This window comes from Schistocerca cancellata, chromosome 3, assembly GCF_023864275.1.
Source record: "Schistocerca cancellata isolate TAMUIC-IGC-003103 chromosome 3, iqSchCanc2.1, whole genome shotgun sequence".
Lineage (NCBI taxonomy): Eukaryota > Metazoa > Arthropoda > Insecta > Orthoptera > Acrididae > Schistocerca > Schistocerca cancellata.
Genome location: NC_064628.1, coordinates 783,539,738 through 783,558,948, shown reverse-complemented (window position 1 = coordinate 783,558,948; position 19,211 = coordinate 783,539,738). Strand labels below are relative to the sequence as shown.

General features: G+C 41.3%; 1 long non-coding RNA gene across 1 annotated transcript in view; it reads right to left on the bottom strand.

The window, feature by feature from the left end:
• The window catches only part of LOC126175836 (uncharacterized), a 33,459-nt gene extending 16,385 nt beyond the window's left edge, over nucleotides 1-17,074 (bottom strand). The window contains exons 1-2 of the long non-coding RNA XR_007535618.1: nucleotides 16,957-17,074; nucleotides 3,975-4,154 (exon numbers count right to left, since the gene is read on the bottom strand). This is a non-coding gene — a long non-coding RNA (uncharacterized LOC126175836). The remainder of the gene's footprint in view (nucleotides 1-3,974; nucleotides 4,155-16,956) is intronic.
• Between the last annotated feature and the right edge of the window lie 2,137 nt (nucleotides 17,075-19,211).

Sequence of the window (19,211 nt, the reverse complement as noted above, 5' to 3'; positions counted from 1 at the left end):
ATTCATATATTTCCTTCTGAAAATGGGTTCCTACATGTTTCTGGGTAGGTCTGTGCAAGACAGTTAGGTGTCTTTCTTCAAGTGTCTGCCAACACAGATTTTTCATAATTTTTATGCCATTCTTGTGTAAGATAGATAAGTCTTATCAAAGCATGGTCCTCTTGTATATGTGCCCAGTATTCTTAATACTCTGATATCCTGGTATGAACACTATACACTTCAGAAGTTATCCATCCTTTCAATAAATCCCAGCTTGACATTTGCTTCAACTGTAACTGAACCTATGAAATCAATCTGTTTGATTTTGCTGTGCATTGTTAATGATTTCAGTTGTGCCTCACAAATTATACAGGCAAATGCTACTGTTAAGTTAGGTTTAGCAGAGTGCTCAATTTTATATGTACCTATATTTATAGGTAGTCTACAATTTTTACTTTTAGTTAATGTTACACCAGTAACAAATTAGATGTGTCTATGAAGGTTTTTTTGAAGTTTCAACACAATAAAACCTTTATGGGTTTCTCACCACATAACACTGCAGTGTGAGTGTAATGTTTCAGAAAGGTTACTTTCTCTCTCTTCTGGCAAAGTGGTGGTGTCACTGTCCCTCTCCTTACATAGGAAACTGGAATAACATTTCAAACCTTGCATGTTAAACTTGTTCTGCCACCGCTTAACAAAAACATACTTCCTGTTTGATGGATACTACAAGGGCTATTCAGAAAGTAAGATCCAGTTGGATTCAAAACGGAAATCACAGTGAAAATTTTATGAAGCTTTCACAAAGGTGTTGGGCAGTGCCTCTAGTACACCTCACAATTATGTAGTAGTAGTAGTGATGTTACTCTTTTCAGTTCTGAACAAACAGTGAGCACACAAAGATGCTTAGAAAATAGTGTCTCCCACCAAGTATGAGAGCCTGTTGAGAGACTTCATCTGCTTTCATGCAGCCACATAATATAATTGTCATGCAGTTCCTTCTTCACAACAATTTTCAGCTTCCCTCTTCAGGGGCAATTGAAAATGCACCTGCAGTATTTTAAATGGAAAGTGTCTGATCACCCACAACAAAGCCCGTGATTGGTCCCCCTGAGTTTCACCTCTGCTCACATTAACTGTTGGCTATGAAGACAAAATCTGGCACAGACAATATGTTGCAGACCACCACAGAGAACTGGTGGAAAACATAAGTGGCTGCCTTCTATAACATGGGTATTGGAAAACTGGTACAATGCAACAACAGATGTTTAAGTTGGAGCAATGGCTATGTAGAGAAGTAGCTGGAAGGTGTAGACAACAGTTGCAAATAAAACATTTTTGATTTACACAGTGATTTACATTAATGACTAATCAGGTATTAATTTCCAAATAGCCCTCATACTACGAACAAGTTGATGGGTTTCCAGTGGCTCCATCTCTATCACGTGTCATGGATCATGGTGAACTTTTACACCAAAAAGTTTGAAGAGATTGCACTAAGCATGCCCAACATGTTTATAGTGTGACAATATGGGAGGGACACACTAAATGAATTCATCACCAGAATATTAGATTTACCATGGAGGTGGAGGGGAATCAGCTGCCTCCCATTTCTGGATGTCTGCATTGTAATGAAACTGATCATTATCTCTTGTACTTGATGATATATGCAAATAATTCGAGTATGCAATACGTACAAACACTCAGAATACCCAATACACTTGGACAACTGAATTACTCAATACCCAAAAATACTTCAGAGATCATATAAATTATGGTTTTCTTTGTTGTGATTGAACAAAATATAGAAAATTGTTTCACTTAGTTACAAATATATTAAAATGTACTATAACAAAATATTTCAAAATCTGAAAAATTGTGTTGATTTTAAGTTTGAAAGAAACTTTCAAAATAAATTGAATTTTGTATTATTACTATTCACAAATATTACATTATATTTAAAAGAAGTTCTGCAATGTAAATGTCATGAAACATTGCTGAATTACTTTTTATGCAAACAATCAATATGTAATAATGATATCTTTGAAATTATAGTGAGTCATGAAGATCACTGGTTACTTTGTATTTCAGCTATTTATTTTTTGTTGGATGCTGAAAAGAGTTAGTCTGATTTGTGAGGGAAGTTGGAAGTAGTTGTAAAGATATTACTATTCTGGTATGTCACTTAACATTAAATGCCTTTTTCTGTGATAGAAAAACTGCCTGTAACAAGGTTATTTCCAGTAAACATTTTGAAGCTGAACCTTTTCATCCTCATGCAAGTAGGAAGTTTATATCACTGGATACTTAGCAACAATAAAGACAATAAACTTCGTATCATCAATGGAATAAGTTGGGTAATGAAAATTACCAAATTCTTATAATTCATGAAAATTATTTTATAAGTAATTCATCATCCTCTCATACTGGTTGTAATTAGTAGAACATTTCATAAACAGATGCAAAGTACCAGTTTTCCTAGTTTAACAATAAAATTGATCTTGAAATACAAACATAGAGGTTTTAACATGCAGAAGAAACCTGATGACAAACTGGGACATGAAGTATACCCCCACATACCTGTATCTTCCAGCAAATAGCTGACACCATCCAGGGCAGCAATACCTGTCTGTCGATGTGTATATGCAATTGTAAGTCTGCACTAGTCAAGCACAAGTTGCTCAGTTAATAGTTTCTGAACAGCATTATTAAGGAGGCAGCTGAGATACAAATGACAACAAATCTTGTTAGTCGAGATAACGGTTTTGCCATGAGTGGTGCTTGGCAACAAGCCTTTGAAGAAATAAGATGGAAGAGACAGTGTCTCCGTCACATAGGGCACCAATGGACAGTGGATGCAAGTTGCCATCTGCATAAGCAATTGGGCAGGCCACTGTTATACATTGTGGAATGGCCACTGCAACATTCAAATGCCTGCTGCTGATACCTATTTAAGAAGATAAGCTGTGACACACTGGCCCTTCAGCAGAAGATGAAAAGAGAGAGTAGCCTTTCTGAAACATCACATTCATGCACTGATATTATGTGGCCAGAAACCTGGGATGATTTTATTACAACAAATTAGACATCACATGAAAAGTAATGCATATGTCACAGTTACCTCAAATATAATGTAAATTACTTCTGCATCATTAAATGATAACCTCTGATGAGGCTCTGCCTGTCAATATGAAAGAAATTTGAAAACAAACGTTAGCTGAGTTGAACAAGGAGTCGAGGAAATAGTCTGATGCCTCATTTTGATTCAGAATAAGTTCCAGATTTAGGCAAAATATAGAGCTGAGTGATACGTGGCAGTGCTTCTGTGGACCACTTCTATCACCTGAGATCTGATTTCAATAATCAGTGATTAGCTGGTCTGTGTGGAGTGATGAAGCAGCATTCATTGGAGGGTCAGCTAATTACTGAAAGTAAATTTTACCAAAACATAGTATCCATTGTTAGTCTCTCTACATACTTTCAATTTATTCTCCACAAATAAAATGGTAACCTTTCTGTATCCTACTATAAGGTGAAAAAAGTATATTTTCTTGCATTTCATTTCAGTCTGTTATGCTTTCAAAACATAATGTGAAAAACAAGCTTAAAACTTTCATTCTAGAAACTGTTATGACAGAGATTTGGATGAAATGTGGAAAAGTGAGTAATATGTGACCAGAGTGTCAAAGCTGCTTATATGGATTCATTTCTTTTTGGAGCTTTCTTTTTCCTTACCTTTTTGCTTTCTTTTTATTTCCTTTAATTATATTGGCACTACACAAGATGCACATAAACCAACATGTAACTACATGCTATATAAAAGAAGAGACATTTACTCCAGAATGCACAATCTAATTCATTAAAATTATAATATGGTACACTAAAAACTTATTTCAGAAACCTTTTGCCATATGAGACTCTCTAGACCTGTGTATTATTATATATTATTATATGATATTATTATAAGCTTCATTTCAAATGTTAAAATATCATACCTAGAAGTGGGATAAGCAACAATGAGAAGGTTCCCACAAGAAGATCCACAGCAGGCTGCAAGAGTGAAGTATCTGCATCATCCAGAAAGCTTGCTCCACATGCTAAGTGGCCTCCTTCACCCAGTCCAACAATTGCTGCCCCTAGCAGCAATGCATCATGTGTTGCAGCTCCCAGCAGCACTGTATCAATAGACCAACATTCATGGAAATAATCATTCCAACAATTGACTTGTGTTAGCTTTGATACAAGGGATATCTTTGAATATACTCTCAGTTGTCAAGTTATTTATTTTTGCTTATGAATATGTATTGTGTTGATCAAAATAAAAAGTAATTTTGTACACTTTGTTTTATGAGAAGTATAAGTCTTACCTATAGTTCAATAGCTCATACCTAAATACTGATTTGAAAACATATCTTAATTTTACAAGCAAAATTACCATTCCAGAATCAATATAAGTACACAGTTGCTAAACCATCATTCATTCACATCAAGATTGAGTTTAAGAGAGTCAGATCAATAGGTCAATTAATGAAGAATTGGGGTTGAAGGTAGCCAAAACTTTATCAAAGGGGCCCATTATATCATTGCAAGAAGTAATTTCTGATACCACATTGGACTTAATGATGATGGTTGGAAAAGAAACATAATAATCTGAATGTAGCTACTAGCTGCGTAATGGCATTAAATTCTATACATAGAGAACACTAATTTTTAACACATCATTACAATCCAGTACCATAATTAAAAAGATGTGGATTTTTGTTCCTTTAATTGTCTTCATCAGATTTCAGTATCCAAAAAGTATTTTCTGTCTTTGGATTGAGACAGTGTAGCAATATAATACAGCACAGATTGTTATAAAAAGGGTCTTTCTATTTTATATAACATGAAGTAATGATGTTAAATAAAATGAAAATAATTGTACAGCACAACACACTACAAGCCAAACCCGTGCAAGAGAAAAGGACAAATACCACACCATCAAAAAATAAATAAAAATTAAAGATTCTTCAGAAATAGAATAAAGCAAAAACTTTCTGGATTATTGTTAACTAAGAGATATTTAAAAACAGTAAAGTGGATGGTCCTCAAATTCAGTAAACAGTTATGGCAAAAGTGATGATACTTTGAAGTCACTGTTCATTAAATTTTATGATTTCAGCCAATCAACATCCATATGTTAAAAATAAAACCAATTAAGTGAAAAGAAATTGAAGCATACATTTTTTACTGGTGTATGTCATTGAGCAGGGCCACGAGAGGCAGTTGCTTTTGTGCCACTGTGCCACTGCCACTGTGCCACTGTGGTTAATCAGTATTATACTGGTTAGGAGATAAAATTGCCAACTACATCAGTGGAAAAACATGCCATTTTGTTGAAATTTTGTGTCTTCCTGCCCCAATTTTGGTGGCCTAGGCAAACCACCAGATGTAAACGTACACTGATGGGGGCTACCAATGGTGTGCTATAGGGTTATTATTGTTCACTATCTATACAGAGTGAGTTTTTGATGTGCATGTAAAATAATGTAATGTAAAGATAATGCTAAAATGATTAGAAGGTTATATAGTCCCTACCATTTTTATGTAAACCCATATTTACAGAGATATTAGTATTTTCTGTGGCTCATTAATGACAAGCCAGAACAACACCACATTAATTCATATGTAAAATGATCACATTACAAAGATTTCATGGAGCTGTTTCATCCAAATGAAGCATGGTGGTAGCAAAATTCATAAAAAAACATCAGCAGTAAATCAACTGAATATGTGTTGTAAATTTAGAAATACCATACCTCCTCACCAAGCTTGGCCAACAGGGCTACTTGGTGAGTACTGCCGAATCAATTTAGTGTACTTTTCCTGGTACTGCATATCGTTAAAATGAACCAGGAAGTTCCTGTGCAGCTGCCTGTTCCAAGCAGTCAGTTTTGAAAGGTTTTTCAAATAAACAAAAAAAAATTGAAGTTAATCAGCATTATTAAACAGCTAAAATGGTTGTCCAGTCCTAGTCGCATCTTGCCTACTAATGGCTTCCAGGGGTAACTAAAATTTGATTCTTTAGTACCTCATATAATTATTGACTAAATTAAAAAATTTAAAATGCCGTCATTAGGACATATAATGCTATGTTAAAGGTTTAACACAACAAATCAAGTATCAAAGTTAGAAACTGTGTACATGTCAATAGGCAGTGTAGCTCATGGTATTCAAATTACTCAGACTATAATCATCGAATATTTGAGAATGAGAGTACTTAGCAACTTCCAAAAAACTTTACACATAATTGCAAACCATTTCAAAACTTTTTTCCTCACTGACAGTTCTCTCCACACTGCTCCAACCCCCAAACCCACCCACCTCCCCCCCACCTCCCCTTCCTACTGCCACCAGAAAACTGTGAAAGGAAAAAAGTTTATTATTTACTACATTTCCACTGTACATTCAGTAAAACTTCAGCATTAGCGTGTGGTTCTAATTTATTGCTTCTCTACTACTAATTCTAGTCTAAACACTTTTTGTGGACAGTGTACTAATATACCACTGAATGCACCTGCAGATTACTCAGACGGTATTTATTCAGTGAGAAACATGAAATTAACAAAACAAACATAATTAGTGCATTGTGTCCTAAACCATAGAGATTTTAAATGTTTAATATAAAATTATTTATTTAACTCATTAATCAGATGTTTGAAGCCTTTTGCAGATAGGAGTTTGATTCTTTAAAAATTTGGGGGAGAAAGGGGGGCGGGGTTACTGGCATTGATAAAGTGTTGGCTAAACAAAAAGATGGTAGAGGAATTCTGGTCTGCAATCTGTACTTTCTGTATGGATCAGCATACACTGCAAAGTCACCCTCATAATACGTGTTTGGAGGCAACCCGGTCAGTCTGAATGCCTTATACACACTGTCTGGCAAGTGCAGCAAGGCGGAGGTTCCTGCTGTTTTGGGGTGGCATTATGTGGGGCTGACATACACTGCTGGTGGTCATGGAAGGTGCTGTAACGGCTGTGCGATACATGGTAAATTCCATCCTCTGACTGGTGGCGCAACCATATCAGCAGCATATTGGCAAGGCATTCATCTTCATGGACAACAATTTGTGCCCCCATCCTGCACATCTTGTGAATGACTTCCTTCAGAATAATGACATTGCTTGACTAGAGTGGCTAGCAGTTCTCCAGACATGAACCCTATTAAACATGCCTGGGATAGATTGAAAAGGGCTGGCTGCTGTGGCTGAGCAGTTTTAGGTGCTTCAGTCTGGAACTGCGCTGCTGCTAAGGTCTCAGGTTCGACTCCCGTCTTGGACATGGATGTGTGTGATGTCCTTTGGTTAGTTAGGTTTAACTAGTTCTAAGTCTAGGGGACTGATGGCCTCAGATGTTAAGTCCCATAGTGCTTAGAGCCATTTGAACCATTTTTTAAATTGAAAAAGACGGTTTATGGATGATGTGACCCACCAATCACTCTGAGGTATCTACACTGAATCGCCATTGAGGAGTGGGAACATCTGGACCAACAGCGCCTTGATGAACTTGTGGATAGTATGCCATAGCGAATACAGGCATGCAGCAATGCAAGAGGATGTGCTACAGGGTATTAGGGGTACCAGTGTGTACAGCAATCTGGACCACCACCTCTGAAGGTCTCACTGTATGGTGGTACAACATGCAGTGTGTGGTTTTCATGAGCAATAAATGGAAATTATGTTTATGTTGATCTCTATTCCAATTTTCTGTACTAGTTCCGGAACTCTCGGAACTGAGGTGATGCAAAAACTTTTTTTTTATGTCTGTATAAAAAGGTTGCAACTACAACAAATTGTAGTGAAATGCTGGTATAATTAGAGAGGACTGATGTTAGTTAGAGAAGATCCACATGTCGTCACAGGTTTGTTTAGTAACCGCGATTGCATTATGGATATACTCAAGCTGCAGTGGCAGAGAGTAATTTTCCATCGCAAAGAGGACAACAATTAGAATTCTAAGACCCAAACAAGAGTTGGGCAACATATTACTTCCTCCCACATACATCTCACGAGAGGACCACTACAAGAAAATTAGATAATTAGAGCTCATATAAAGCGCTAGCGACTGTCTTTCTTTCCTCAAATCATTCTCAAATGAAACAGAAAGGAAAGAAAATCATAGCGGTATGATAAATACCCTCCACGACACACAGTAAGTTAGCTATCTGAGGATACAGGGCATCCAGAAATTAAGTATCGATTTTGTTGAAATGATTATTGTATTCTTATTATTTATGGTGGCATATGTTTATCACATGTTACATTCAACATGAGCACTACTCACATCCCGACAAGATTCCAATCTGCCGACTGCGGCACGAAAGAAATTCCGTAGCATTTGTGGTGTTATAGCTGCAGCAGCTTGTTCAATTCGGCTTGGAGCATCGCGAATCAGTTGGCACTGTGTCGACGGAACATACACCACTTGGTAAACTCCCAGACGAAGAGGTCCACGTGTGTGAGATCGGGAAAAAGCGCCGCCCAGATAATGGGCGCTGCGTGCCCAATTCACCTTCCAGTAAACACAGCATTCAAAAACGTACACACACCTGTAGCAGAATGCTGAAGTATCTCGTTCCGTTGGAAGTAAACATTATGCACAAGTTCATCCTGCACAAGCATCAGCCTCAATGATGCAGCTATCACGGTTAACTCTTCCACAAGTGCGGAAGATTGGATCGTCACTGCCTAAGATCTGATAGAGGATGCTGCGATTTGCATCTGCTTCGAGCAAATCCTGACACACGCTCATACGCTCTGCCAAAATAGCGTCACGTAATTGGTGGAGAGCCCGCAGATGGTACGGCGTTTTCTTCAGAGTGTGTCCCAACACTTCATGTATTGTCGAGCGAGGAACGTCCAGTTCCACCGGCAATCGCCACACCGATTTTGGACTGCGTTCAATGGATGTTCTAATCTCTTTTATTCGGTCAGCAGAGGTCGATGGATGGACTTGTCCGGTTTCCTTCTTAAAGGTACCAATGCGCTTCAACTCCTTGACTAATTGTTGAAATGCTTTCTCTTTAGGTCCACGTATATGGGAAAGGCTGTCAAATCTCGCCCAAATTTCACCATACGACAACTTCTGCAACTTTCACGTCACTACAGCTACCCTCTCCTGTACAGTTAACACTAAGCCTATTCAGGTACCTACAACAACAGAACACATGTTTGGTGATGCCATGAAGCCAATCTATCGTTTCCAGCACCAACTACAACTTTTACATCTAGAATGCACCTGCCTGGGTGCAAAGTTTAAACCTTTTTCCAACACTGAAACCGTGACATCATCCAGTTCCTTACTTGTAAGATTAATCGCAGTCCGTCGACAAGTATCATTTCCTGATATCCAGTGTCGACGACAAAGAAGTTGAAATTTAGAGCACTGCCTACTAGAACCACTCCTGTGCACCCAATACGATAAAGCATTCCCACCGTGGAATTCATTTCTTCTGTTGAACAAGCTGTCTTTCGTCTTCCGGAAGAGCAGGCGGAAGAGATTAGACAGGAGGTTACTCACCTTTTGTATCGGGCTCGGCCTCCACAAAGTAACATTTCTTCAGCCGAACGAGCAGCGATTCGGTCTATTAGAGAGGACTCTGAATTGTTAATTTTACCAGGAAAGGTAATGTTACCGTTTTAATCTCTAAGGCAGATTATGTGAATAAGATGTATGATTTACTTAAGGACCCGTCGTATCGTTATAGTACAGAAGTATCCCACGGATCGCATAAAAGGAACTACGATTTCACTTCCGAAGAAGAGTTCTTTACCTGAGAACACTATCAAAAAACTACGCCCTGCTGCGGCCGTTCCACCTATATTATACGGTTTGCCAAAGATCCATAATGATAGGGTCCCATTGCGCCCTATTGTTTATAATTTGGGTCCACCAACTTACAACTTGGCAAAATATTTAGCGTTGGCTCTCAGCCCTCATGTGGGTAAATGTGAACGCCATATTTCCAATTCCATGGATTTTATTCAGCGTTTAAAGTTGCTTCGTCTTGGTACCTCTGATTTACTTGTTAGTTTTGATGTGGTGTCACTTTTTACTCGGGTCCCTCTTGAAGAGTCATTGATTTTAATTAATGAATAACTTGATATGGAAACGACGAAGCTCTGCCGCATGTTCTGACGTCAACCTATTTTTCATTTGATGACAAATATTCCGAACAAACCGACGGTATTGCTATGAGGAGTCCTTTATCCCCCATGGTCGCTAATCTTATTGTGGAGGACTTTGAGGATATGGCCCTGAAAACCTCTTTTTTGAAGCCTTCGTTTTTTCTGAGATAAGTTTCTTGTTTGGTCACATGGAATAGACTCTTTGCACCAGTAATTGGACCGTTTTAATTGTCTTCATCCGAACATCAAATTCACAACGGAAATTGAAAAGGAGGGAGAGTTACGTTTTTAGGATGTACAAGTTTATAGTTTTGGATGCTCAACTTTTCGTTTCTTCAGGTGAGGACTGGTTCAGCCTGCCGTCGTTTTTGAACTCACAGAACATGTCCCATCACGCATTAGAAAATCTCTGTCAGTACTTTGAAGAGCCGTTCCATAATCTCTAGGTTAGCGTTTGGTGCGCTATGTCTATCGTCCTCATCGTTACACCGTTCTTTCGCCAAACTGTTAACGCTATCCGGGATGTCCAGAAACCGTTTAATCCATATGTATCCAGAACGAAATTTTCACTCTGCAGCGGAGTGTGCGCTGATATGAAACTTCCAGGCAGATGAAAACTGTGTGCCGGACCGAGATTCGAACTCTTGGGCAGCTTATTCAATAGAGCGCTTGCCCGCGAAAGGCAAAGGTCCCGATTTCGAGTCTTGGTCCGGCACACAGTTTAAATCTTCCAGGAAGTTGCATGTGTGTATCAACTCACAAAAGATAAACGACTGTATGGATGTTTGCAGCAAGACGGAGCAACTGCACTCAGTGCATGACAACCTCATACGAGTGCATGAGGTGTTCAGAGAGGAGAGAACACCCTAAGGAGGCAGTGCTGTCTACTTTCCGTCTCGCTCGCCTGAGCCGGCCAGTGTGGTCACGCGGTTCTAGGCGCTTCAGTCTGGAACCGCGCGGCCGCTACGGTCGCAGGTTCGAATCCTGCCTCGGGCATGGATGTATGTGATGTCCTGAGGTTAGTTAGGTTTAAGTAGTTCTAAGTTCTAGGGGACTGATGACCTCAGATGTTAAGTCCCATAGTGCCCAGAGCCATTTGAACCTTCGCTCGCCTGATCTCTGTGCCTGTGATTTTACCTGTGAGGTAAATTAAAGAATCAGGTCTACTCCAGTAATCTCCAGACACTGCAGGAGCTGCAGCAGAACACTGAAAATGCTGTTGCTGCCATCCTTCAGGCACAGCTGGTGCGCGTGTCTCACAGTTTGATAAACTGAGGAGAGCGCTGCATCGTTGTCAACGACGGTCATTTCTAACATCTTCTGTGTTGTTCATTAACAAGGATTCCTTTGATAGAACCCTAACATTCAAGGAACACCTATGTAATACAGCCGCAAAACTTAAAACTCGAAATAATATCATACAGAAGCTATGTGGGACGTGGGGCTCTTCCGCGGCTGTACTGAGATCTTCGGCTCTGGGACTTGTCTACACAACAGCAGAATATGCCGCACCGGTATGGCTAAACAGTAAACACACAGGTTGATCGATGCTCAACTAAAGTACACAATGAGGATGATATCAGGAACAATAAAGCCAACGCCTTTACACTGGCTACCTATACTGAGCAACATTCCCCTACCGGACCTGCGCAGAGAGAACGCTCTCTTACGCGAATATGGAAAAGTGCTGAACAACGAGAAACTGCCAATCCATAAGGATGTTCCTGCCCTGGAGATGAACAGATTGCGCTCCAGACACCCCTCTTTAAAAAAGGCAAAAAATACGCATCGTCTCAACCCGGATTATGGCAACCTCTGGAAAACGCGGTGGAGAGAAACCACCAGGATTCAATTTGCCAAGGAAAACTTGGACGACCTTGAATCGAATTCGGACAAATAACGGCAGATGTGCAGACAGCCTCCACAGGTGGGGTAAAATCACCACCCCGAGATGTGACTGCGGTGCGGACCGGCAGACGATTCGTCACATCGTGGAAGATTGCCCTCTGAGACGTTTTGCAGGAGACCCCAATGAGTTTCTGACCGCGACTGAAAGTGTAATAGACTATGTCACAAATCTGGATGTTTGTTTGTGAACTTTTGTTTGTTCAAATGGCTCTGAGCACTATGGGACTTAACATCTGTGGTCATCAGTCCCCTAGAACTTAGAACTACTTAAACCTAACTAACCTAAGGACATCACACACATCCATGCCCGAGGCAGGATTCGAACCTGCGACCGTAGCAGTCGCGCGGTTCCGGACTGAGCGCCTTAACCGCGAGACCACCGCGGCCGGCTTTTGTTTGTTATATACACTATTTTAAACACTTTTATATCTACAACTATATGTCATACACTGTGACTACTCTTTATTTCTGTGTCTTATGATTTTTATGTCTTTTTTTATATGATCTGTTACATGCCATAAGCTAAATAAATAAAACAAGGGTCAATCCACCGTCTTTTCTTTCTTTGTGCATTTCCTACTCCACTCTCAACTGTCGCCCTGCAGTTTCGTTTCCACGCAGCTCAATGTTTACGACGTCATAACTGCTGAAGTATGTGTCGTGCAATGATATAATTGTGCTGGCACGTCCAGTGGTATATGTAGAGACTGTGTTCTAAATGTGTTACGAAGAGAGTTATTAGTAAACAAGTAATAAATTAAAAGGTCATGACTGATGCGGTTGTTTTACGCAGTAAATGATATGTGTAGCAAGTATGTTTGAAATCGATCAAGAGGTTTAGGAGGAGATGTGGAACGAACATACATACATACACACATAGATATACTTTTATAATACACTGATCAACCGAAACATTATGACCACCTGCTTAATAGCTTGTTTGACCGCATTTGGAACGAAATACATCAGAGATTTTGTATGTCAGGTATAAGCCAGTTTGTTGGTAGGTTTGTAAAGGTATGTGGAATTAGATGTCTATTCACAGGTCATGCAATTCGCGTAAATAACGGGGCACTGAATTGCGTACGCGATGATGGCGCCTGAAAGCGACCCAGATGGGTACCATAGGATTTACACCAGGCAAACGTAGTCGCCGAGACACGAACTTGGCTTTTCTATAATGCTCTTCGAACCACTACAGCACGGTTCTGGCTCCGAGACACGGACAATTAGATTGCTGAAAGGTGACATCACCGCGGAAGTGGACAAAAAATGGCTCTGAGCACTATGGGAGGTCATCAGACCCGTAGAACTTGAAACTACTTAAACCTAACTAACCAGTCGACGACTCCGACCGGCGGAAGAGGACGCCAAGAATGAAGTAATGCACGTGGTTTGCAGCTGTCTTCGGTTACTATCACAGATCCCATGCAAGGGCAAAGGAATATTTCTTGTAGCACAATACTGCTCTGACCAGCCTACATCCGTGACGCGCTGCACGTTTCGAGCCGCCGTTCAGCTCGATGACGGCGATTGTGGAGACGACCATCAACCTAGTGTAGCAAAGATGTGATTCACCAGAAGAGTTGACACGTTTACATTGATCAATGGTCGAATCCCAATGCGTGGCCATTGCAGTCGTAACTGACGATGTCGTTGGGTCGACATGTGAACACGTAGGGGTGGTCTGCTGGAGAGCTCCACGTCCAACAGTGTACAATGAACGGTGGGCTACAAAACACTTATGTGTGCACCGGCACTGTGCTCTTTCGGCACAGATATCACAGGTCATCATCTGTCCTGAAAGTCTCTTCGGGTTTGCTGCCGGATCCTAAAATCAACTTGACTCGATATTTCGGCGATCCAACTGGTCGCCATCTTCAGGAAAATGCTGCTTCTGCTGATGAGTCCTGCTGAGAACTGCGGGACTCATCAGCAAAAGCAGCATTTTCCTGAAGATGGCGACCAGTTGGATCGCCGAAATATCGAGTCGATTTTAGGATCCGGCAGCAAACCCGAAGAGACTTTCAAGACTTATGCCGGCCGGTGTGGCCGTGCGGTTATAGGCGCTTCAGTCTGGAACCGCGTGACCGCTACGGTCGCAGGTTCGAATCCTGCCTCGGGCATGGATGTGTATGATGTCCTTAGGTTAGTTAGGTTTAAGTAGTTCTAAGTTCTAGGGGACTGATGACCTCAGATGTTAAGTCCCATAGTGCTCAGAGCCTTCAAGACTTATTACGCCGGGAAAGCCTAATAATCACATAATCTATCCTACTTTACAGGGCAGACAAACATTCTGAATCCCACGTTCTGTGAAGAGTCGTTTATGTCCAACCGTTTAGCGCCTAGTGGTACTTCCAATGTCCTTATACCACTTTCCGTAAATTCTCACGACAGTAGCGCGTGAATATTCGACCAGCTTCGCTGTTTTCAAGGTGCTCGTTTACAGGCTCTGCGTAATAATATTTTGCCCCTTGTCACCTGCTAGGGTGACCCTCCCCCCCCCCCCCACACCCCCGGTCTGTGTCCACTCCACTCACATTCTTTTGTTAGCGCGTCACGTGCCCGCGACAGCACCAGGTGGCAGCCAACGTAGCGGTGGGCTAGAGAGCCTGTATAGGGAGAGAGTGGCCATGGGTGAAGTTGCCCGTGATTGGTTGATTAGCTTTGGCAGAAAAATGGTGCCAAACGTCTCTCGCGCTTCCTATGTTCGCCGTGCTTTTGAGTTGATTTGAAGATTTTTGGAAACGATTAAAAGGTATTTGAATTAGTGAGAGACTTGTTATGCGTTGTGCGTGCATGTTCGATTTAGCTGTATATCGTTTTTAGTACGTAATTAGCGTTTGCGATCTTAAATACGAGTTGAAATAATGAAGCGTTTTGTGGTGAAGTCGGTAGGCCTACTTTTTTGAAGTAAACACGTTATTAACTGTACAGTATTGTTTTCGACATCTGTAATTCATTCTAGAGACGTTCGTAAACGATTCCAGGTTGTGCTGCATTTGGTTGTTCCAATAGACGAGAAGGTGGATTTCGCATGTTAGCATTTCCACGCAATGAAGGAAGGCGAAAGCAGTGGGCAGTCGCAGTCAACAGGGCTGAAATAAATCAAGCAAATGGTTCAAATGGCTCTGAGCACTATGGGACTCAACATCTTAGGTCATAAGTCCCCTAGAACTTAGAACTACTTAAACCTAACTAGCATAAGGACATCACACACACCCATGCCCGAGGCAGGATTCGAACCTGCGACCGTAGCAGTCCCGCGGTTCCGGACTGCAGCGCCAGAACCGCACGGCCACCGCGGCCGGCTAAATCAAACAGGGGCCTTGTGGAAACCAACCAAGTACTCTTATCTATGCGAAGTAAGTAGTTTTTGCTTTTTACTGCATATAAAACAACTTGCAATATACATAGTTAAATTTGAATACAGACCTGTATATTGGCTGAGTGAAAATTATTATAACACATTATTGTCATAAGTAAAAGCATTTAAAGACTGATTTCGCCATACTGTCTTGTGCTTTTGATTCGGTGAATGTGTACTCCACTACTCCACTACTGGCCATTCAAAAGTCCCGCCCGAAGTTTGGCAGAAAAATGGCCGCCGTATCGTCCGGTTGGCCACTCTGTCCCCATACAGGCTCTCTACGGTGGGCAGTGGTCATAATGTTTTGGCTCATCAGTGTACATGTTGATGTCTCAGTGTGTGTTTGTATCGTCTATAGTCCATAATAAAAAGTTTAAGTGGAAAGTTGTAAGTGAGTTTATACACAAGCTGTATTCTGCGAGTCAGTTTTAATTCTGGCGACGCTGTGTTTTGGGGTGGTTGTCTTTCTCACATGAGCTTAAAACCTGCGAAGATCCCGACACATAGTCCCCGCCCACCCCACTTAAGCTCCACCCCTGATCAGCAAGATGCTCCGCCCAACCGGAGCAAAATAATACACATCGTCGCAGATATGTTACTCCTAGAACGAGAACTAGAAAATGAACAATTTCCAACGTATAATGCAAAGACTTTAAGTGTCAGGTATTAATGTAAACGTTTACAGACACGACTACGATTATAACTGTATGTTATTGATGAAGTAGAAGTGTCTATAACTTAAAATGGATTTCCGGTACCTAATGGTATTTACAACAAGCGAACCAAAAAATCACGAATGATTTAAAATAATAAATGAAAGCGAAGTACAAACGTGCTGTCTGTTAATTATAATGTGAGCCAATTATCATCAAATTAATCGCTTAATATGACGTGATCTTTCGGGAGAACTACACTTCGCAAATAATGTGGTTGGAAATGTTGCGTATGTCGGTAATAAAAGCTTACGATGCCGCAGATGGCAACAGAGTTTATTTCTTTTATTCATCCAAAACAATCTTTCCAGATTATAAGACACAGAACAAACACAAACCAAAACAGCACAGTAAAAATACTGTGTTATGTCAGTAGAGACATAAATGTAAGCTTTATCCACCAAAGAGCTTGCACTATTTGCATTAGCTTCACTATCTTGTTTCTAGTCTCTGTTTATAAAATGTAGCTTGACTCATTAGACCTAAAGAAATGAAGAATATAAAAATCATACTGATAACAAAAACGTTATGAAGACAGTCGTATTTTCTATACGCAAATGCAGGTACTGTTTCCGGTCTTCCGTTGTGAGGGAACTGTAGGGGGTGGGGTGAGGTCCCGTTCCTGAGCGAGGTATGGGGGTGGGGTGAGGACCCGTCGTGGGCGAGCTGAGTGCGGGGTGAGTGTCGCAGGGAGGTAGAGTGGGGGGGATCCTCGCTGGGATCTTCGCAGGTTTTAGCGTTTGCTGTCTTTCTCGGCTGCCGCTGCCTGTAGTCGGGCCGTTCGCCAGAGCGGCGAACAGCTGTGGAGGGCGCCACTCACCGTAGAGGCCTGCGGCGGTGAGCAGCCCCGAGACGCCGGCCAGGTAGGCGGCGGTGGGCGGCGCGAGGCGCGCGCAGCAGGGCGCCGCGACGAGCGCGCAGAGGCGGCCGAAGGCGGGCACGGCGGCCGCGAACGCCGCCTCCTGCGTCGAGTAGCCGGCCACCGCCTCCCGCGCCAGCAGCGGCGTCAGCGCGCACACCAGCGGGCCGCTCAGCCGCCAGCACGCCTGCTGCGCCGCCGCCGCGTACGTCAGCCGCCTGCGAGCACACACACCACCGACACCTGTACTCTTGGTTACACCTCCGACCATAGATACTAGTAGCCTGGCCTTGCTGTGCAGAAGCTATAGGGCTGGTGTGGCTCCAACATAAACCACGTGACTGTTGGCAAAACGTGGCGGGATTTCAAATCAGCGGTCTGCCATCCTATGTTTGTATCGTATTTTACCCACATTTCTCAATTGACTGCCAAACGCTTCCTACGAAAATTTCTTTTTAATTTGCGAAAAATTATGCCAGAACTACAGTTGATCTGGATTTGTTCACAGTACCATTTTTAAAATCTAACAAATACAGCGAACGCCACTCTGGTGGGCAGCGGGACGAAATTACTGTAAACTATCAATTAAAGTAAAATGTCGTTAACATTCTTTTAAACAGTAAGAGAGCGCTCGTGTCGAAGCTTTAAACATTGGATTCGCCGCGTTATGAGCTCTAGTCACTTATAAAAGAAAATGGGATATGGGAATTATGTCTACTATAGGTGCCAAAATTGTCGACTTTAGGAGCAGGTCCATTTTAGAGTATCAATTTTAGGCGCATTTCAAAGGTTCAGTTCCCACTATTTTTACAAAAGTTTAAACTATCAGTTTAAAAAAAAATGATATTTTAGATGAAAGGTGCGACTTTGAAGTTTCAGAAAATAATTTTGGATCCTAGGTTCAAAAATGACAGAAACTGTAAATATAAATTATAAATATACATTGTAAATAATAACTAACCTTTGCTTCGAGCAAAGGCGCGTATGTGAAGATGGCTTAAAGTTTTTCCGTTTCAGGGCCTGTATCCAAAGCTGCCTTCGGTTTTCATCCTTAGGGAACTATGAGTAGGAACGAGAAACAGTTATACTTACTTCTGTAACCTAATTATCACAGATACTTTCCAAAATGTAATATGAGTCTGACTTTACAGGCATCACCTTCAACACTTTAATTTACGTGATATTCTATTTCAAGTGCAAAAAACATGTAAAAGTCACTTCAGCAGATTTCAATAAACGGATCTGCGCTATCGTAGAAACACTTCCACGTGAAATGTAATGCCATTTTCCCCGACAAAACGCTGAATGCAACCATAAGCGCAACACGAAACAACCATGTCTTGCCAACATTCACGTGACTTCAGCCCAGAGATGTTGGAGCCACGAAAATGAGGTCAGGGCCAGTCTATTATATTTATGGTCGAAGGGTTACACTCATAGGGCAAATAACTCTGGAGTGCGCACTGCGTTCTGCGCATGTTGTCAACATTAAACCAGGATTGTCACGTGTTTTCGGGACTTCGCTGTGGGTGTGTGCTTTCTGCAGCGTTTGAAGTTTATAATATCAATAGTTTTTGTTGTGTTTCACGGTTTGTTTATAGTGTAATAGCGATAGTGAATTACTGTTGTTGCTACAGATGCAAAGAAAAATATGCGAAAGGAGGGACAAATGGTTCAAATGGCTCTGAGCACTATGGGACGTAACTTCTGAGGTCATCAGTCCCCTGGAACTTAGAACTACTTAAACCTAACTAACCTAATGACATCACACACAACCATGCCCGAGGCAGGATTCGAACCTGCGACCGTAGCGGTCGCGCGGTTCCAGACTGTAGTGCCTAGAACCGCTCGGCCACTCTGGCCGGAAAAGGAGGGACAGTAACTTTTCATGGGTACATACCATGTAGCTCTAATTATAGTTATCATATTAGTAAGAGACACTGTATATGTTTAAAAATTTCGAGACACATTATAATTAAGGCTTGATTCTGTAGACCTATTTTTCTACGATTTTATGGCTATACAGGGTGTTACAACAAGGTACGGTCAAACTTTCAGGAAACATTCCTCACACACAAATAAAGAAAAGATGTTATGTCGACATGTGGCCGGAAATGCTTAATTTCCATGTTAGAGCTCATTTAAGTTTCGTCAGTATGTACTGTACTTCCTCGATTCACCGCCAGTTGGCCCAATTCAAGGAAGGTAATGTTGAC